The 22,755-nt window shown below is 40.4% G+C and overlaps 1 long non-coding RNA gene across 1 annotated transcript; it reads left to right on the top strand.

Annotated features, from left to right (window-relative positions):
- The first annotated feature begins 14,125 nt into the window (after positions 1–14,125).
- Positions 14,126–17,942, top strand: LOC112978812 (uncharacterized). Its single transcript, XR_003258024.2, has 3 exons — positions 14,126–14,310; positions 16,419–16,554; positions 17,738–17,942. It is a non-coding gene; the product is annotated as an uncharacterized LOC112978812 (long non-coding RNA).
- Positions 17,943–22,755: the final 4,813 nt, after the last annotated feature.

The following is a 22,755-nucleotide window of genomic DNA, read 5'->3' on the forward strand; positions in this document are numbered from 1 at the left end:
TCTCTTCAATAGATAAAACCAGAAGTTCTTAACAGATATTCCCCTAAACTCCTCTGCTGACAGGACTCAGAAAGTACAAACATGCTGCTGGGCAAAGACCAGGCTGTTTTCTGAAGAAAGCAACCATCCTCCCTACCACTGTGAGTCTATTCAGTCTCCAAACTGCTCCAAACTCCTCTCCCTGCAACAGACTGGCCAACAGTGCCAAATTATGTGTCAAAGTTTCGGCATAGTGACCTATTTCCCACAGAATACCAAATAGAGAATTGCTTTTCAGAGAATTGCAGAGAAACTTTTCATCTAAGTCACAGACTAGGTTGCAACCACTGGGCTGTTTTATACAGAATAGAAGAGCTCGTGTTTCAGCTGATACTTTACAGTGGGACTTATTTTTCCACTATTGTGGCCATGCTGCATTGCCAGTTGTACAGGTTAAAAACAATGCAATAAACTTACATAGGCACTTGACAGCACAGTCCACACATCCTCTGAATAAAAGTTTTGTACTTCCTTCATAGCTTTTTCTTTTTTTAAATCTAAAAGGTAGACATCATGTTTTGTAGTGCCTTAACCACAACAACAAGGTGCATTCACACTTTTTGTCCACCTATTTAAAATCCCAGACATAAATCATTACTATCTAATCATATAGAAACAAATCTGATCAATGCCTGGATTCTTTTCTCCTTCAAAATGCCAGCAAAGATTTTAAGTTAGTAGTGACTCATTAAAGAGCACAGAATCTTAGCTGAGGTGGACTTCAAGGTTCAGTTACTTAAGGTGAAGAAAAAGTCATGTCTAATATCTTCATTGGAGATTCATTATAAAGATTCCCTTTGACCAAGGAGAAGACAGCCTTCTGCCTCTGGCTATATCCAAACCATGCAGCAGATGCTCTTGGTGGCATGTGTTAGATGTCAGGTCTCAACCAGGGAAATCTGAGGACAAGGTGGATGGCTGGTATGTACCCAGGCCCCTTTTAGACATGGACTCAGTTGTGTAGAAAGTCGCGGCTCTGCTGGTTTAGGAGTGGCACCTGGAGGTGCTAGGAGCAAGCAGAACTTTGCCCATGAAAGTATGTTTGCTTATAGCTTGTGTTCCTTCATTTTAATGTAGGACATGTGCAAAAAGTGCACATATGCTTTTGACAAATCTGATACACCTTGCAATTGAATGTCAAAGTTTGCTCTGGAGTAAGAAAGAACAATTCTACTAGCTTCTGTGAATTTCCAGGCTAAATTTGGTCCACAAAGATTTGCAGCAGTGACTGTATTATATGGACCGTTTAGTTGAAGACCTTTAATTTTGTCTTGCATCATATTCAGGTTTGCATTTCTTTTTACTAGGTCTAATTTAGGAAGATCCTCTGCTTCTCTGTCCACTTCACATACATCTTAGAAAATAAATGGAAACAGGCATGACTCAAGCAATAAAAGGCTCTAAATAAGGAAAAGACAGATAGGCGCTTTTGGAATTTTTAAATGAAAACCTGATACAGGAAGAAGAAATGAGTCTAACAAATAAACTTCCTATGTGTTGAAAGATCGAATGGAATCAAAAGTAGTGCAGTTAATATAACACATATCTGCTGCCTATGCTGCAGAACAGCACTCTCCTTGCAAGCAGAACAATCAGAAGAATCCTGCAAAATTTACCACTCAGTGCTTCATAGTTTATTTTTCACTGTTCACATTTATACACAGCCAAATCTTCAAGTCTTGGCCTACATTATAATTAGTACTTGACAAGACAAAATCCACATTAGGCCCATACTGTTGCAAGTGCTAGACCATACGAAATGCTGAGGGTGGTATTTTCACGACGACTCTTCCTCAGTAGTATGCCTGGGATTTTCAAAGGCCTTTTGAAGGAATCCAACACCTTGTTGGAAGCAAAGTTTAAAAGAAAGCTGTGCACCTAAATCACTTAAGCTAGAAGAATGAAACTTATGTAACAGGAGTTTGGCCAGAGATAAGCAGGGTTTCAGGTGGGGGTCCTATGAAAGGTATTTAGTTTACAAGCCACAGTGAGATTCCTGTGACTGCCAACCTGTCACAAGCCCCAGCCTGTGTTTGACAGCCGTGCCGTGCTCTGTCTCGTGTATCACCTAGAGAGATCTCGGAGTGGGAACTTCGCTGACAGTGCTGCCGGCGATGCTCGGGGCAGGCTGGATCTCATTGCTCTCCTGCAGCAGGGCTGGCTGTGCAGCACGGGCAGCAGTTGAAACTTGCTTTGGTTGGTAAATGAAGCAGGAGAGACTTGCAAGATTAACAGGGAGAAGACATTTAGCATGTTCCTCATCTGCTTGGAAGCCTTATTTTAGTAAATGCCCTCTGAGCACACCAGATGTTACTCCAGCAGCTCCTGAACCTCTTTTTTTCTGAATGAGGAAATACAAATTCCCATGCTGCTCTTTTTGGTTTTGCAAATCTAGTCAAGTGAGTGCAATAATCACCTTTTTGTTATCATGGCATTTTCTCTGACGAAGTTTACTAAGTCCCTAATCATGGTGACTGAAAGCTATTTTCTTATGGTTGTATTAGAATATCGAAATACTGTACATAACCCCCACTAAGGCCCATATATGTCTAAGTGAACAGTCTTTCTTTAAAAAACAAAACCCAAGCATCAAAACCACACATGGGCTTATGCGTTGGGAAAAAGACGTGGGCAAACTTGCGTATTGGTATGTCCTACCATGAAGGTATTTTCTGTGAACTGGGCCGTAAGATTGCAATTCTAAGCAGCCACATAATTAATTCTTCAGTTATGCAGTCCAATTAGGACAAATGCTTCCTTTCTTGTTTAATTAGAGATGGGTAAGCTCGTTTGAGCTTATTTGTATAAAATATGTGCTCATTAAACAAGGCCTGGATTTTTTTCAGCTTGTTAGAAATGTCATGAAAAAAAGCTTTCTCACAGTGCCGCTGGCCTTATTAACCCTTTAAAGACCACAAGTCTGACAATCTATCAGTTATCCTCAAAGTACAGTACACTTGCTTCAGCCAGTAAGAGAAAAAGGCTGATTGTGCTATAGTTGGTATATTTGTAAACTTTGTGCTGCCATGGAGATAAATATCTTCCACCCCCAGATATCACCCCTTGCAAGCTGTAGCCCTGTGAGCTAATGCAACTGATGATGGGTTCATAGAGTCTGCTAATCTTCTTTTCAGAGCTCCCTGGCAGCAGACTGAAAAAGAAACTCCAGGGCTGACACACACCCTGTATTTGCTGAGAAAAGAGCAGGGGACCTATGAACCAGTACATGAATGTCTCTGTGGGGAATGAAGTAGAGAGGTTTACATGAAAGCCATACAGTAGGAAGCCACAAAGGGCATAAAGTCAGCTGAATTGTCCAAAGCAAGGAAAATGCCAATGATTTGGTCATTCTGCATTCTCTTTCCCACCTCTTATGTTAATTATTTCTTTTGTTAGCTTCTTTATTCAGTGGGGGTAGTTCAGTTTTGTGGCGAAAGCATGTGAATGAATCTCATGGTGAAAAGAGCCTTGAGGTATGAAATCATTTATTCAAACGAGACCTACGTCAGATATGAGCCCTCCGTGCTTACGATGAGGGTGCATTTTCTCCTGCCGTGCTCCTTAGTCCCGAGGCCCTTCAAGTGAGAGTGAGGAAGGACTGAATCAGGTTGCAGGCTGTATGTGGGCACAGAGGAATGATGCATTACAGGTATATTAGGCACAGCCAAAAGCACGCAGGCCCTAGCAGAAGCCACAGAGCAGAGGGAATGCCAAAGTAACAAGGGCCCAGATGGTTAGAGAAGGCATGAGGGCAGGTTGTCAAAGATTAGAGCCTAATTTATTCCTTCTTGGACCGCGCACTCGTCCATTCTGTCAGCAAAATGGACAAATGCAAACCACAGGCTCACACAAAGTGAGGAATGGCAGCCAGAGCCGAATGAGTTCTGAGGCACGCAGTGACTATTTTACAAATGCAAATCTGCCCATTTTCTCCTGCACGTGAGAGGGATTAAGCATGCAATGAGTGTGCATTCAAATATTGTGTGCACAAACACAGCCCTTGCCCTTTGAAATCTCGGCCCTCAACGCCTCCAGTTTCTGCTGAAATGCTTGGAGCCCTTGGTTTGGGCAGGCAGGCAACCAGGAGAAAGCTTATGTGCAGCTCCCAAGTCTCAAAGTGATTTTCACAGGGCGGGAAAGAGCACTTAGACTAAGCAAAGCTCAGATTTTGGTTTTGGAGCCTGTTGCTCAGAAGCTGAATGAAAACAGCGGCAGCTCTGGAGTTTTGACCCTGTCTTGGCCTAAGAGCTGCCTGCAGCCATTTGTAGGTCGGTTGAAGAACCCTTGCAAGCAGACAGAAAATGTAGTGTATACACAAGATGTCGTTCTAGACTGTGCATTTGGGACCACATCCAAAGTCTACTGAACGTAATGGGAATCTGGACTTCAGAGACTGCATAGTGGTATAGCAATGACATACAACTTGGCAGGGTTTTGGTTTTCTACAGCGCACGTGCTGAGTTTCTTACTGTCTTAACACCAGCACTTTCAGGATTGCCTTTTGGGAAATACACAGTGTGAAATAAAGATACTGTAATTTTCTTAATTTTATTTAACTCCTGAAGATTTAAGATGACATCATGCTATTTATGGCCTTATATTTTCACAGGTGTCATGTCGTCATCTCAGTCTGAACGATTGCTTTATTACAGCTAAATGGGATGGGGTGGAGGGGAAAGGCTGAAGCCTGTTTTTGAGCAGGAACCTACCAGGACCTGTGATGTTGTTTTAAAAAAATAATCAAATGCGGACATTTTGCAGCCATGTGTCAGAGGAAAATAACAGCAGAATCTCCTTTTTAGGATATGCTGGTCCCAAGATACTTTTTGCTTTCAGAAAGAGAAGATTTCTTTAACAATTGGGCAAAATGCAAGGGGGAGACCTTCTTAATTGGTAACCGAAAGAACAAACACAGAGGTATTTCCTCTTCTCTCTCTCACTCTACTGAAAGACAGCTGGTAGCAAACGTAAGTACTAAAACAGAAGATCTCTATCTGCTAAGTGGAGGGTCTCTGCATCAGTCCCACAAATGGAAGCTCTCCTGGAACAAAGCACCATGAAATTTTTTCCTACTTTTACAGGTGAACGCTGCTCCCCTACAAGCATAACAATTTTTCTAATCCTATATAGGGCTGTGGGAGCATCTGCAGTCATAGGGTGTCACTTTACAGGCACTGCACTTGCCCCTGAAAGCAGTGTGGTCTTCAAATAATTTGCAACAAGGGAATAAATATGTAGGCAAAGAAGAGGAGGAAACATACCAGTGGAGACAGCGCTGCTAGTATTGAAAAGGTTACAGAAACTTCTCTTTTTGGTCATTTGTTATAATAGTCCAGATAATATTAGTCTGGCATGGTGGCCAAATATATGTCTAATTCATTTCAGCTTCGGTTCTCCCAAACTCACTTTCTGACCAAAGTCTGAACTGGATCATGGCAATTTGATTTCAGGACTGGAACTGGACTTCAGAGAAGTCGCTGGCCTAACTCCCAGCTCCCATGCTGCTTTGTGCTCATTTTAATTCAACCTTGACTTTAGCTCCAGAATGGCTAGGTTTAAAATGTATAAAGCCGTTATTACTTGTTTTCATATATTATAAATTATTTATCTGTAACAACTGTAGTTTCCCATGTGAGAGGTGAAACGTTACGCAGAGAGGAAAGAAAAAGAAAGGACTACCTAGGGCATAACTTTAAGGCCTACTATTGCGCGCCCTGCTATGGCTAAAACCCTGGTTTCTAACCCTGGTTTTAAAGTGTGTTTGGTGAAAATAAAACATCAGGGTTTTCTAGAATGACACGTGCCCTTATTTTTCATCCCTAAACACACTCCCTTGAGCTGACAAGAGGGATGAAACAGTTATTCCAGTTATCGCTTGTCCAAATATGCTAAATTTGCCACAAGCAATTGCCCTGTGGGGTGAAAAATTCTTCAAGTGCTCACACAGCCCTCAGAGAGGGAATAACTGCCCTCTCAACATAATGAGTATTTGGAACAGAAGCTATATTGTGTGTCAAGTTAATGAACATTTACAATTGCAAGAGGTTAAAGGTGGAATGGGAGTGTGGATGATAGAGATACCTCAGGAGTTTGGCTGACAGATAGCAGGGGGGGCTGAGAGGTCCGTAATAAGCTAAGAAAAGCTCTCTGCAAAAACCCTTGTGCAGTGAGGAATGCCAGGCTGTCAGGACAAACTACCAAGCCCCCCAAAAGCTTTCCTCCCAGGAAAGTGAAAGTTCCTGGAGCCAGGAGACTTGGTTCAGCTTGTGAACGGCGGTAATGCTAACTGCTTCTTCCTTCCACAATACCAAAGCAAAAGTAGGCTTGTCTTTATGTTTGTGGCTATGCAGCAAAAGCATTCTGCATGCTTTTTCAGCCTCTTCTGTATCTGCACAATGTGATTTCCCCTCATGCCATTCCTGAGAGGTAGGGGAGTGAAGTGATTCCAGTTTTTGAGAGTTTATTTGAAACCTTAAGCAGTCTGCCTGAGCTCACAGGACAGCAAACTGCTAGAAGGGGAAGTCGCTTGATTTCTAGTTCTGTGCTTTCATCGCAAAATCATCTGCCAGTACCAGAGTTCAAAGAGACTGCAGGAATTTCTCTGGAGATGCTCTCAAGCCTTCCCATGAATGCAAAGTGGCTGCAAGCAACCCGTATGTGTGTGAGGCAGAGGAAAAAAGCAGGGATGAGAAATTTAATTTCGCATTGTCAGCAACGAACCACTGAAACCTTTTGTACACTTCTGTTCTGAGGACTATGCTATGGTATGGTTGACTGTACGTGCCTTTTCTCTGCCATTTTGGCCTGTTCTCATGGTCTTTAATTCTTTTCTCCCCTTTGATCAGTATTGAGCCATGTCCTCTGTAGTCTTTTAAGTAACATCTTCTTTCGGCTGGCTAACCATGGCATGGTTTTAGGACTGAGTTTTTCTGGTCCCTGAATACATAACAGGAGTCCAAGACTCATCATTTCTCAACCTGGAACTCGCCTACCTGATCCCTGTATGTCCCAGGCATTTATCACTTTGCAGGTCAAGGTGTGTTACGGGCACCTGTATTCTGCCTTTGTGAACTTGTGACAGATCCCAGCAAGCCACTGCCTTCTAAAAATTGTTTTCTATTTAACAGTTACTATGAGGCAGCAGAGAACAAAGGATCTTAAAACAACACATGCATATGTCATCTCATCTAATCTTCTGCTTCATTACAAGCTATGTTAGACAGGCTTTCGTCTTTGTGTACAAAAATAGAAGAGAATCTACTTACATTTTTTAACAACTCTGGGACCTAGTCTGGTTTCAGTTTAACTCCCTCTCTCTCTCCCTTTCCTCTCTTAAGGAGCTGAGCTTGGATTTTTTTAGAAAACCCACCCGCCTTGTTTCAGTCTGGACTCAATTACCATATGGCTCAATGGGATCTTTGTGATGAGGCCCATGTGGCTTTCCCCAGCCAGAAAGCCAGGCTGTCTAGGAGGCTACTCCAGAAGGGTTGCTCCATTGTCTGGGTGAACAAATCTATTCAGTCTCCTTGGCTCTGAATCCCTGGTCTTGCGACTCAGTCTACCAGTGCTACTGGTGTCGACGCTTTGTGATCGGACCTTACTGACCACAGCACACCAGCACTTGGGGTTACAAATCAGTGGTGATCGCTGCGGGCGCCCACAATGACGTGGCTTTGTCACACGGCAGAGCTCTCAGCCAGGTCTTCACTGTGTGCGCTCTTGAGAGCTGCAACTGCAACTTTTAATATTCGTATTGGCCTTGCCAACTCATGAGCATATAAGTATAGCAAAGCATCATGCCACATTAAACAGCCTGTCTCTGCTTTTTGCTCTTTAGTTGTTTCTTTAACTCTGGCTCTTCCACTATTTCAGGTTTAACCCTCTTGACCAGCTTCCTACCCCAATTCCCCTCTTTCGCACTTCCACTTTGAATGCTTATGCTGTACTGACAATTATCATTCCTCTCTCCAAACTCATTTCTGACAGGAAGTCCATCAGACTGTCCCAACAGGGGTTCAAGAGACAGGTATGATTAGTTAGAAATTTAGGAGAAAAAGAGTTCAAAAAGGTGTATACAGGCAAGAGACACATCCTTCTTTGGTTACATGACTTTATTAGCCTGCCTGAAGCATGCACCGAGTCTTTGCATGTCATGTTCTGACCGGGGATGCTGAGAGCTGCAGCAATATCCACCCTAATAACAGTCCCAAAGAAAAAGAAATTATAGCTCTTTCGTGAAATTAGACTTCACGATCATGTATCCAGAACTATCGTATTGGTACGAGCAGGCTCATTTCCAGATTAGAAATTCTCTGAGGACAGAACAGAAAGAGTACCCAAGTAAACACTTCTGGTAGATTTAGGCCCATGCCCTAAAGATTCACCTCCACTTAAATCTGTCACACACTGTATTTCTACTGGAGAGGAGCTTATGATCTTGGGTATGCAACATGGCTATGAAAAATAATTACAATCCCCTCAATGCATTTTAGCCCTGAAGTAATGAGGGCAAACATGCTGTGACTGGATCTTCTCATCTGACTGTTTCTGCAGCTTAGGAAGAGCCAAAGATATGAGCTCAACATTTGCTGCTCTTTGCTATTTTTGTTTTTTATTGGCCAGTGCAGTGAGAGAGTGCGGAAGTGCCTGTTTGGTTCGACCAAATTTCTCTACCAGATGTTTTCCAATTGTGAAAGAATCTGACCTTTATTACAATAACTTTTTTAGTGTTATGCCCAAACACTGGAAACAATAGCATAGTTTAGTGGTGATTTTCATATTTTAAAAGGTAAATTTCTAGCTCAGATAAGTAGTATTTGTATTGGTTCTCATTTTGTTTAAATACCAAAATCCAGCTCTCTTGGCTGTTCTCAGTCCGTTTGCCTTCTAGCATTGTTTTGAGCATCTTTGAAGTCATATAATGAAACATGTCAATTAATGACAGAAAAGTGGTTAGTAGATGCAGAGTACCAGAAACCCACTAACTGATTAAGCAGTTATTAAAATGACTTTGTTAGACCATAAATTGCGCTATCACATTCCCCTATAAACAAATGGACTTCCCTACTCTGACACTGAGGGCTGACATCTGGGAGATGTTTGAAACATCACAAAATGGGTTACACATATCATTTCTTCCAGAGCATTCAGAGAGATAAGCAAGATTAGATGAGGTAAGGGATGAAAGCAAGGGCTTTTTTGGTCCTTTATTCCCTTTATTTCCAACAGCTTTATGTTTCTTTCGGGAGACTGTGCATACCAGCAGGGTCCTGTGCATATGTGTTCCAGTTGCATCCAAGTGAATAATTCACTACAGGCAAATTTTATTTTCTTCTTCAAGGAAAAGAAAAGACATCTTGAAGTTCTGGCTGTGATGGACACTATCTTTACTCTGTTTACCACCATCAGGAAGTGAAGTGAGTGCTTGGATATTCACTTTCTGCAGGTGAAACTCTCTTCCAAGCATCATCCTTTCTGCTTTCCCTTCTCTTGAGGCTTCCCCTTGGATGCACAAGATTTGCTGCCCTTCTTTATTGAGATCACCTGCTTACAGCCAAATATGGACCCAAATCACCTCTGACAATCATGGAACAATAGCAAAGTACTAGGCAAAGTAGTTTTTTTTAAAAGATAAATCAAATGAAAACTCTAATTACAGTGATACGTATCTAAGCAGCGTTTGGATACTTGGGTTCAGGTTTTTCAAACCCTCATGCACAACTACCTTTCCAGCTTGACTGCAAAATGTTAAGCACACTTTGTGTAAATGAGAAGTTGGGCTTTCGCTGTTTGCTGTTCTACTGTTTTGGACATCTAATTACAAAAATAATTTATTGTCCTCTCTCCCCATATTGAAATGTTTTTCCTTTTCCTCCCCCAAAAGCTGGTCTCCCAGGGAAAGACTCCAACACCTAACTGGAATAGCACAATGGTGAACAAAGCACAAAAGTACGGCTGTATGTGAGAAGATAGAATTTTGCAGAACTTCTGTTAGTAAAATGATCTCAATCAAATTAGAAATGTGAACGGACTTTGTGTTTTAAATTCTGATTCCACTGTTGGGGCTCGAGTTTCAAAGGATGAAACTCACTCCTATAATATTGAAGTAAAAAAGAAAAGAGTAGTCCTATGTGTATTTGGCTATGGAGACATGGTCTGTTGATATGATCATTTTCTCCTCCTTCTACCCATATGGAATCTTTAATTCTGAATTTTGCTTTGTATTGAGCAAGGCAAAAATGAAAGTGCAATTCAGAACCACAAAACAGTTCACAAAGGTGGCAAAATACAAATTTTGCAAGGTTTTCAACACAATACCATAACTGGTTTCCATGTTAGGAGACACTGGACACTGGTTTGCTTTGTAGATTTGCAGACCTGTGCCTAATCAATATTCATTTTTAAGTGCATTGCAAAACCTGAAGCCAAATGTGTTTTGCATTATTTAGGGTTTATTGAGTATATTTAGCTGCTCCACTTTTAGATCACATTTTTTTCCTGTCTTCATTGGGCAATGTTTGCACACAAACATTCCTGAACCAGCTCACAATCCAGCTTTTAAAAATCTTTTTTCTGTTTGTAGCTAAACATTTGCAAGTCATAAACACGAGTTTATCAAGACAATGTGACATTGCTTTTCTTAAGGTATATATAGATATCCACACTCAAGAAACATGCATAGGTATTTTAAAACATGGCCCCAAATATCCAGATGCTATTGTGATCTGTATCATCTGAATAACTTTTTACTGGATTTATCATTAAAGAAGCACCTCAAAACAGAAATTGTAATAACAATATTTTATTCATTTGAAAATTCACAAAGCAGAACTTCCTTGAGCTTTGCCATACAGCAGATAAATTCATCATTTTGAAAACTTGATTAACTCACACCATGGATGATTTCACTGCAGAACTATGGCTTTATTACATTTCAGGAATTCCTGCAGCCAGCGTGAACCAGAGAATGTTTAATATCATATCTGACAGATACAAGAATATAAAAAACACTTACCAGTTGTTATGATAGTTATGTTAGAAGCCTTTGAATGGCCTATTTCATCCTTTTGCTACTCAGAGGTCTTGCTGAAGAACTGCTCTTCCCAGTTAAGACACAGTCCAATAACTAAAGTAAGAGACAGATCCCACACTAAAATTATTTAGTTATTACTAAAATTATTTAAAACATTACAGCTCATTCTCCCTGGAGATCAAAATTATATATATACATAGAACACAATTGAATCAAGAACCTGTTTTTCCTAGGTTTAATACTCCAATAAGGTCTGGGTTTAACACTAAGCTTATGATAATCTCAGCTGTTTTATAGCCCTTTGAAGGGGGAAAGAAATCATAATTAAAGCATGATTTACATTGGTTTTATCCAGCAAGGAACACCTCAGGTTTGGCTTTTGTCTATGTACATTGATCAATACCTTGTGCAAACACATTGATAAATTAAACAGCACAGAAGGACCAGCATTATATAAGGAAAAAACCCTAGCAAGACTCTTAATTCCATAAAGTGAAACCACTGATTTCAGAAAACAAATGAAACTGTTAGACCATAAAAAGCAACTACCATGAGAAGAGCAAATCTCATTACAGCATCTGTGTCCAGTTTAAAACGGATCTGGTTGAGCCCAGATGGGATGGAGTAAATTGGTAAATTAAAAATCTGTTTCACCTGTGGGATCTGCTTGTAATTATAAAAGCCTTAATTTAGAAGCTAAAACTGTTTTGTAGGATTTGTCAGGGAGAGAAGTTTTTGCTTAGTTGTGGTTTTATTAAGAAAATATTTGTTAGTAGTGTTATTCTTTAGAAGTCAGCTGTTTAGAGAAGCTCTTCTCTCTGTGAGGAGCAGAGGGATTCATAATATCTATTCTAAACTTCAGTCTCTTTGTGAAGTATTTTCTACATGAAAGAAGTAGTTCACTACAGAGTCTTTCCTGATTTACACCAATCTTTTTCTTTTCCCTACAACAAATCTCTAGCTGATAAATTTACTTCAGTGCAGAAAGTGAGCAGAATTTCAGAACTAACATTGTTTCCTGTTATCTATACAGGTTTGTATGTCCATAAGCCCTGGTTGTTCTGTTTCTGTTTATATAAAGATCATTTAGGAAAGAAGAGGAGCTGAATTTTCTCCTGGGCTTCAAGTAGAATACAATACTATGGCTAAAATTGCACTAATCTTTCACTTTGTCACCATATTGCACTTTTCAAAGAGTGTAAGGACAAAGCAGGTTATGAATGGTGGAAATATCCTTAGCAGCTTGCAACTCCTTTAAAGTTAGGTGTAACGTTTAGGATTGGACTCGGTGGTCAGAAAGGACCTGATGATTTCTCTGCTTGGGCACACTCTACTCCTGGGATTCTGCAACTTCTTTTTGAAGCTGCTGGGCTCAAAAGTGACCATTTGTCATGTGATGGGGAAGAGAGATGTGTTGATCTAAACTTAATCTGCTTCATTTAGGCTGGAGCCTGAATTTCTTTATTCCCTGCACACATCTATAAAGCAAGATACCAAAAAAAAAAAAAAACAAAAAAACAAAAACAACAAAACAGTGAGTGTTTTGCCAAACATTTCTTGGAGTAGAAAACAGCAAACTTAAAAATGTGTTTTTGAGAGAGTGAAGGTTGTTGTACTCTGCCAGACACATTGTTTTTCTGTGTTTCTGCTTACACGTAGCCAAGCTGAGGCTCCCTGAAGAGGGATGTAAGGCAGGCTCATTGGGGACTGAGTGTGGGTTATCCAGAAAAGCATTCCTCTTGGTTTCCCTTTTTCTGTCATAGTGATCTTCTGTCTCTCTCTCTCTGAGGAAAAGGCATCATAGCTATCTTTATTTGTTGTTTTGTGGGAAGAAAGCAGCAAGCTGCTTGGGCTAAATACTGTGTATTGACCATGCCATGGGAGACCCCTTCGAAAATCAGAGACAAATCGCAATGTTTGCGACAGCTCTACTCAAGGGCAGAAAGAAGTGAGTTGCTGGAGAAGATGGAGGTTTCTGTCAAACTTTCAGCAAAAATGGTTTCTGCATAGAACAGTATGTACACAGGTGGAACCTGACAGTTTTCTTCTGGACAAATGAACTCCCTATTTCCCTGCAACTTCTTCTGGTTTCCCTGACAGCCTACAAAGGCTGTCATGGAGGAGGCTTGTGGAAGAATTAAACTCTTGCAAGGTTTTCCAGGCTCTGTTCCCAGCTCTGCCCCCGCTTCCCCCATGGCCATCCATCCTCCTCGTGGCTGTGGGCCCATCAGCAAGCTGCATAGCTTTAACCTACCTCTCCGTGCGGGGAGTGAAAAAGTACATGTAGATCCTTGCGGGAATGCTATTAAACCGCACAAAAGTATGGCCAACTGGTACTAAGATTTTCCTGAAAACTAACTTAGGGAGATAAGAAATGGACTTCAGCCGCAGAAAGACATAATACCACTTCAAAGATGTTACGACTGACTTTTGAAAAGGTTTAATGCTGGAATGCAGCTTTATGAAAGGGTACCTGCTTGACGACGTATCCCTGTTTCCTCTCCGTATGCTTTATTGCTTCATTTATGAAGAACTGACATTTACAATGTAATTATTTTAAATTATTTGGGTTCTTTTATGTCTAAATATGCACCTTTTTAAAGGATTTTTTTCATTAAAATATAGAAAGCAAAGAAATGCAATATATTTTGGGCATTAGATCAGAAGACTTTAGTTAGGTCTTTTTTCCATGTCACCCCCTAAGGGGAGTACACATTAAATTGCATAGTTGGTGTGGCAAAATAAGTACAGCTTTTCATCATCAGTGATTCTCAAAGAGAGCTTAGCATTCTAATGGGACACACACTCACCCTCTGGACGGTGCTCTGAAAGCAATCTAGATATTTCTCCATTAAATAATTGTGAACACGAGGAATATTCCTCCTACTGCCATTGAAAAAGTCCATGAACGAGCTCAGGAGGAATCTGGGCTGAAGATTGCTTTCAAACTTGTAACAGATTTTTTTTGAAGTGTATGTGTGTGTATATATACAAATAAATATATATATACACACATATGTACACATATATGTATAAAAATTCCTCATGGTCAAACATCAGTCAAAGGGAATGCAGTTTGTCTGTGTTTTGGCTTAGACTGGCAAAGAGGAAATTAAATTCTTCATAGGATTATTAAACCATCCTAAAAAAAATGGAACATTTAAGTGAGAATAGGAAAAACATGAAGCAGAAGAGGAAGACAAATGAGAAAGGCATGCATGCAAAACTAAACCCAACAGGTAAGTGTACTCCTGCTTTCAGACTTTCAGTATACCCTGAACAATGATCTTGGTCTTGACTACAGGATATGATGATTTTAAGAGATATGCAAGGCCTTATTACCCAAGCAACTTCTCTTACTAGTTATTTACCACTGTTCCCAAGCCTTCCCTTTCTCATTGCAGTGCTATCCATAAAATATTTCTAATATATAGGCACTTTTTCAACTACCCACTCCTCTCTTCCGAACATTCATAATACAGAGTTTTGCTTCAAAATCTACCATGTGTTAAGAGAGAGCTAGAAGTTTTATCTCATGGGAAAGGTATGAAGGAGTACTCAGCACCCTAGGAGTTTCTCTGGCTGCTATGCAGCTATTTTCATTGGTAGCGAGGAGAGGATGCATCTTTTTTTTCCTCTCCTTTCTTTTAGATGTTGGTGAGGGTAATCTGGATTTGTCTTTAAGATCTTTAAAAGATCTGTTGTTAGTATCTTTAACAGTAACTCCAAACATTACTCCACAACATTTGGAGTAACGCATTTTAACAAGCGTAGGCAAGGCTGAGCATACTTTTAATATGTAGTAGCTGGCTGATTTGAAAGTCAAGGCTTTGCTTTGTCTGCAAGCTTACTGGTTTATCATCTGCCAAAGTCCAACCTTGGCCTGCCTAAAAATGCTTCAGAAATGAAGACTATTGTGTCCTAGAGACTCTGCATGATGAAGCCCCAAGTTTATGGGATGGTCTGGCTGTCTTCCCCCTTCTTCAGCCCTGCAGTGCCTTTTCCTCCTATGTGGCTAGCATTTTCTTTGAGGCTGGAGTATGACTTTAGCTTCTGCTTCTGCTAAATAACTCTCAGTGGTGTCTTATTTATAAAGTAGGCTTGTAGAGGCTTTAAAATGAAATCCCATTATAATTAGTAAGAGTGATTCTTGTCTTTTGAGAAGCCACTATCTTTTGGTCTGAATTCCACACTGTTTCCCAAAGCAATTACTTCTGGTGCTTAAGACTGTGTGGCGGATTATTACACTTATATTTGTGTTATTGTTCTTAGTTTAGAAAGTTTCTCACACCTTTCTACAGCTGGTAGAATTATTTTTGTTGGGAACAAGTAATCCAGAAAACATTTATATTCTGTGGACATGTTCTCAAAGTGAACCTGGCTTGGTGAATGTAATCATTCGCAAACATTTGGGGGATTTAATCCAAAGTGAACCTCTGAGTCTGAGATAGATTGTTCATATCAATGGTTATGTTTGTTTTCTATTCATGGTTCCTTAAATACCTCAGTTTTATGCTCTTTGCATTTTTGTTTGTTTTCTGAAGTGTGAAAATAACTATAACAAATGGTGCCTTTTAGCTAATACTGTGGTGTATGCATGCACAGCCTTGTACGCATGCACATGCACACACCAGTCCCTCTCCCCAAATAGGAATCCCTTCACTTGTAAATAGCAAGTTATGTGGGGGAATTAAATGTTCCAACCAATCATCCAGAACGTTTGTCCTTACTTTACACAAGCCTTTTCTTAAAAGACAAGGAGAGTGCGAGCAGACAACAAAGTTCAGACCCAGTCTCCAGTCATTTTGAAAATGTTAGAGGTATTGAACAGAGAGGATTGTTTTGGATCTTTTCCTAAAATGAAGAAATGTGGATTTTATGACGAGTTATTCTTTTCAGCTGGTCTGTAGTGACAAGGTGTCGCAAATGAAGGCTCAAGCACTTGATCTTCAGATAGTTGTTCTGCCACAACTTTTCCTTAGTCCAGTTGGCACAGTAGGTGCTGCGCTACCACCGTATTTTCCCTATCATGGAGTCTATGATGCCACAGTAGTTGCATCAGATGACTAGGACAAAAGGGTACATTTTTTACTACATGAAGCAGATGCTCTTCTTTATTTAACATTCATTAAAAATCAGGCTGTCTTCTGAGTTTTCCCATCTGCGAAATACATAGGCTTAGGAAGTGCGGCTGGGATTTTGATTAAGTAGATGTTTTCCTTTCCTCTTCTTTTAAAGTTATGAATGAAACATCAGGGAAATGACACCCAAACTTTTTTGGTGTTTGAAGCTTTCAAAATGCCCAGCAAACTTTTTTTTTTCTTTTCTTTTTTTTTTTTCCACCCAGCCATTATTAGGTGACTTCTCACATCTGGGTTTCGGGAGAAGCAGAAAGCTGATGAGCCAATTGACCATAGGGATTGCCTATACGGATGTTTTAAAGATGTTGGCAAGAATGAAGTAAATCACCTCTTGAGGCTTTGGTAAGGAAACCATTGTAGAAAAGGTTTGAAAGAATATTGGAGGAACACCCTTTCTGGAGAGATGGTGGTTGCCATAATTATGTAATCTATACATACAGCTGTCTTAAGTCTGCTCTGAGCAGAACCCCCACGTGTTCTTAACGAAACCTTCATTTTAATAACGGCTGTCTTTCTTCTTGCTGTTGTTCTTGTCCATTCTTCTTCCCATATTTGCATCACAGCATGAAATCTCCACTAACTTTAGTGACTTAGGTCAAATCCACTCACAGAGGTAGCCAAACAGAATATATCAGTTCCCTTCAGGGGGTCTTCATTACCGGGATGGAAGAAGGAAGTTTCTGAGGAAAAAATGGTTTGTCTTCCAAGGCCACCACCATTTTGAGATAATTATTCTAGTCCTCCTGGATGGGAAGAGATGGTATAAAGTGGGTAGTGTGACTTCTGTCATGCTGTATTTGCTTATCTACCCACTGACCGTATTTGAAGGTGGTTTGCTGCATCTTTCTGAGCATGCACTGGCCTAGCTGGAGGATGGAAAATTGCATGAACCATACTGGGATTTTGTTATTGCCCTGGGAAGGCCAAACCTGAAAAACCCAATTCCAAACACATTTCCAGTGGACACTTATTCTTTTGCAGGCAGTAGTATGCATGTATCACACTGTAGTTCATATCAGGTATTGCATAGTAATTAAAAGTCAGTTAAAAATTCTCCCAGTACTGGAGCTGTATAAACAGGAAACGTTGATTTGCTTAGTGAACAATGCTCAGCGCAAAAGCTCATGCACCCTAACTAGGAAATGCTGTCCTAAGTGGCAATTTTGTATTTCACAGTAAAAATCTCCTTTTTAGTCCTCCTAGTTAATTTCCGTGCCTAAATAATAGCAGAAGAGTAAAACTAGTAATGGCATACTCAGTTAGAGTAGTTCTGCCTTTGGAGAGCCAAGTGAAGGATTCTTTACATGAGGCATTGTAACAACTTCAACTTTCAAGAGGAGAAAGTAGAGTAGCAAAATCTATTTGTCCCGTTAGAGACAATCAAAGTTCGGAGATTCATGGCTTCATTCATAGGTCAGGTAAAATATGCCTCGAACATATGCCTCAAATCCCATTTCTGATGCATGTGAGTCTGTGATCATACACAGAAAATAACAAAGTGTATGGCTTCATCTTTCTCTTCCAGAAGAAAGAGGAAATTCCGGAAATCTGAGTGAATAGGAGTCAGACATAGCAGTTAATTCAAGAGGAATCCATTTGAATTAAAAATATGAAGAAACCCAAATGGTGGATGTTTTTGGATGTAGTTAAAAACAAAACAATGTTGGAAACACAGGCTTGATTTGCCTTTCATTATTTAAAAATAAAAATTGCCCAACTTTTTTTTTCAAGGCATTCGAGTTATGTCTTATTTTCTATGTTGTTTTTTGCTGTTGTACGATGGCATTTTAAAAGATGGGAAAGATAAAAATGCAATACAAAACTGCAATAAATTTTATAAAAATGCAATATGGTATAAGAATTTGAAAATATACTTTATAGTTAAAAACAAAAGAACCGAGCGTGAAATTAATGGAGAACCTGTCTACAGTCATGTTTTCCCATATGAATGCAACAGATAAAAAAATGTAATAAATTCATTCATCTACACCCACTTTAAGTATCTGAGCTGATCAGCAGTTTCACTGATGTGCGGCCAGACTTTGAAGTCTATCTTAGCTCTCTGGAATTCGACCAGCCACTTTCCAGACCATGTAATGCATTGCAGATCTTTCCACATTATGCATTCCAGATGGCCATATTCTTTGTACGTTTTGCCTTTCTTATTTAGGTTACTGGGGTAATTTGGGAATAAAACTTGCATGCTACAAAGTGACAATTGACATATTGTTATGCTATCATGCTGCTTTGATACTGATGATGGACTTTAATGAATGTTTAAGAAGTTTGGGGTTGTTGTTTTTTCCCCCTCTTTCAATCATTTTTAAGCTCCTGTATAGTGAGACACTGAAATTCTTCATGAGTCACATGTAGGGCTCAAGCTATAGGGGTGCTGAACACCCACAGCATTACTTGAAATTAATGGGAATGGAGAGAGCTTAGCAGCTTTTGTAGATCAAGCCTTCAGTGAATGCAAGTTTCTCCTATGATTTCCATAAAAAGGACAGCAGCCCAAAAATTGAATTAGCTGAGGCCACCAAGTTTACTTTAGGGACCAAATTATCTGTATCACTGAGTTCAACCTGGGGCAGAAGATTACAGTCATTCTCACAGGCCTCAGCAAGATCTTCACCACCACCACCCAGAAAATAACAGGTAGGCAGCCAAGCAGTGTGAGGTTCTCGTTCTCCTGAAAGGTCTGATAGCATCCTAGAGCCTGAGATTACGTCTGCATGATTTGTCTCTCAGACCTCAAGACAGATCTTCCTCTCCTGCTTCGCAGCATGCCTTCTCCTCTGTAGACCTGGAACAAAGCCTTGCATTCCCTAAGGCTGTATTATTCTCATCTCCTTGCCCTCTATTTGCATCAGTCTCTCATTTCTTCCTTAAATCTGATAAAAATCAAGAGAAGTTGGAAGCCGTTTGGAAAAATGTAACACCAGAAACCACTACTTTTTGCATGTGTTACTACAGTAAATGAAAAAAGGCATGATTAACTGCCAAAAGCCTTTGAGGAATATAGATCTGAATCCTGTGAACACTTAGGTAAAAGCGTAACTAAAAATGCCAAATGTTGGCCATATTGGGAGCTATTAAGGCTATTAGCAAAAAAAATTGTGGAATACCATGAAAAATATATTCCCACAAGGTTTCTTCAGTAAACAGATTAAAATCTCATTACTTTGGAAAATAATTTTGTCTTTTCCAGTGCTCTGCTTCAAACAGCATCTGTCTTTAAGAGAAGATATTTCTGCTTGAAGAGCTAGCTAATTGAAATAGCTTGTTTCATACTGGTACTCAGCTAATGCCATCTGGAAACACAGACGTGGCTGGAAAAATGGGTTTTTCTTCCAATGGACATTCTTTGCTGCAGCTTTACAGTGACCTACTGAGTCCACCAAAGATGGCATCACCATCGAAGTACAGTCTCTGAGCTTGTAGTGAGCCATGGGGTAAGAGCAGATCTGTTAGTGATACCAGAACCCATACTGCTTTCAGTTTTTCAGATGAGCTCCAGGTTTGGGTCATCTTGACTGTTAGCCTTGCAATATGTATATATTTTTCCCCTGAAAACTTCCATTACTGTCCTCTTCCCTACAAACAACTGTGGTCTTTCAGCCTTCAAGCTGATGCACACCAAGCCTCCAAATGACTAACTTTCTGATACAACAAGCATTACTTAGGTCACAAAGGTAAAAGCCATGGAAAACTAACTCTCCAGTATACTGTCTGATTCCACAGAGAAAAAATGAAAATCCCCACTCCTTCCTGCGATTTTGCTCCAGTCCATTATGTCTGCTGCAGATCATCCATAAGAATAACCTGATGCTCTTCTCTGAGATTATGGGAGAATCACAGCTGTAGACACATCAACTCCATACGTGGTTTTCTCTGTCTCCTGCTGGAGATATACACCCAGCGCTATCTCAGATACCACATGACTGCTTTCCCAGTCTCCTGCTGTCCTGCTGTGAGAGCTGAGTATTCACTATGGCTTCTATTTCGAGGAATATTCTGGGAAAACGTATCGGCATGAGAAAGATTATTGGATGTCCCCCAAGAAGTTATGGAAGCTTGATTATTTCTCCTGTCACTTTCGTGAGTTCCCAGAAATTCTCTCATACCCTCCAAGAAGTTATTTTCTTCCCAGAGCTTTGCCTGCCTTTTGGATGAGTACCAGAGGACAGAGACACTACAACAGTATTTGTAGAGCAGTAGCATGTCTGCAAAGCCAAACTGCAATCAAATTCCACCATAGACAGTGTGTATCATGCATAGATATCACATGGTTGTTTCCTTAACTGTTATATTTGCAAATATATTTTTCTGTGTTTGTTCAGGTTCCTTACGGAGTTCTTTTTATATAGCACTGTATTCATAAGGAACACTTCAACTCAGGGCAAATGAGGAACTCTCTGAATGTAGTGCTAAAATAACAGAGCGCTCCCCAGTACATTTCAGTAGGTTGACGGGTTTTTCGCCGGCACCTGTGACTGAGCAGCTGTTAGCGGGGAAGAAAGCCATGAAGCTGAAGGGCACTTATTCCAAGTTCTTTGACAGATCTTAACATACAGAATAACACAGTTCAGCCCCCTGAGAGCAGTTCTTGTTTTTGTTTTCTGTCTTTGCTCACTGAACAGGAAATGAAGCTATCTTCGTATTTGCTGCAGGGTATAACATCAAATAAAACACAACCTCCTGCTTTAGAAGAGGAAACTGGACTATTCACCACACAAATGGTTGTGTGGGTCCCTGAAAGTCTTCTTGCTCCCTCATTTACGTTAATATTGGTTGTTTACTTTTATCTGAGAAGAGCTGTGGCCCACGACAGTGCTCTCTGCTCTATGATACTGTTCCTTGATGTAGTGTTTTAGGGATGAAATGAATTCTTCAGGAAACTCTGTCTTCTTATAAGATGTCTCTTGTCCCTACAGTTGCCAGAAAAGGTCTTGGAAGGTAGCTATTTTATTTGATAGCTGCTATATATACTGCTCGTGTTCTCATTTTGAATATGACCATGCCACTGAGGTTTTTCGGCACAGTTGCATTGTGTTTGGAGATGGTTACATTTGTCCCAGGTTTGTTCTTTTTGTCCTAATACAGCTGCTGCTGTCCAACTCACAGCTCCCAGCTGATGCAGGGAAGGAAGCAGGAGGCAGTGATCCACCTGGACAAAACAGACTAATTTTCCTGGGGCTAGACCCAGGGGAGCTGCTGCCTCTGAGCACAGGATACTGCTGGTCACAGGTGGGACAGATGTGAGGCAATGTTTCTCTGCAGTATCTTTTGGGGCACTTGCCTTAAGTGCTAACTGAACCACCTTCACTCTCACAACTGATTCAAGAGAGAAGTTGAGCTGCTAAATCAGATGCTGAGAATGATCAAAGGACGTTAAGTGAATACCCTCCTCTCTGGCAACTACACTGGAGTTTGCATGTGAGCAAAAGGAAACAAAGTGACATGAGTGATGCTTTGATTTGTTTAAACGCATTTTTGCAGTGTTGCCATCAGAACTGCTAAGCCATGGATATATTCAAAGCTCTGATCCATGAGGAGGAATGGTTGACAGGGTTACATCTTTCCCACTGTACAGTTGACTGAGCCAAGGTGGGTTAGATGAACTAACCTGGGGGCTGCTCCATCTTTAGTTGGCCTTTGAGCACAATGTTTCCATCCTGGCTTTCCAGCAGCTGATCCACAACCAGTGTGGCTATCCACACACAGCCACCTAGGCAGGGTGTGGTGACTCTGCTGGCTATCCCAAATAACACCATTTCTGCTAGCAAACCGGACCATCAGGTTTGCAATGCTCTTCGGAAGGCAGGAAAGTGGATTATCTGTCAGAAGCAGAATGCCAAAACACAATGAAAATAAGAACCATTCACCAAGTCACTTAAAAAGTTTTCGTTGCAAGAAAAAAACAATGCAAGCTTCCCATCTCCATCTTGTCTCTCTTTCCCTTTAGATAATACATTTCCTTAGTAGATGGAGCTGCCTCCAGTGCTGAGACGCCAGCTGCTGCTGGAGAAGGCTTTTATGTTTAGTGCCCTAAGTCAGTAAGGATCAAATTCTTCTTCGTTGTGGAGACCACATCTGTGCAAATGCACTAATCCTAAGCAAGTGTTTCTGTCAGTGTAGACTGTGATGGGAACAGTCACTCTGTTTAAACTGTCTTGCCTTTTTTGTATCTTCAAAGATGTACCCGTTAGCTACACTGAGCTGCACTTCTACAGATATGCAATGCTGGGAAATCAAGGCTGGTGCAGTACAAAAGAGTAAGTCTTCAGTTATTAGGGTGCGATTCTGATCCTATTTAAATATACTTGCAAGGTGTCCTTGTGTTTCAATGACAACAGACTGCATTAACTGTCAAATAATTGCTACTTTGATGCAATTAAGCTTTGATTTACTGCTTACTCTGAGAGATGTCAATAAGAAACCACCTCAGTGGAACTGAGAGTTGTTTCAGCCATTTAAAAACTGTTGCAGGATCTTTGATTTCCTGTTGATAAAGTTCTTAGCATCTTGAAAAGTAAGTAAAAG

The sequence above is a fragment of the Dromaius novaehollandiae genome, chromosome W (genome assembly GCF_036370855.1).
Source record: "Dromaius novaehollandiae isolate bDroNov1 chromosome W, bDroNov1.hap1, whole genome shotgun sequence".
Classification (NCBI taxonomy): Eukaryota; Metazoa; Chordata; class Aves; order Casuariiformes; family Dromaiidae; genus Dromaius; species Dromaius novaehollandiae.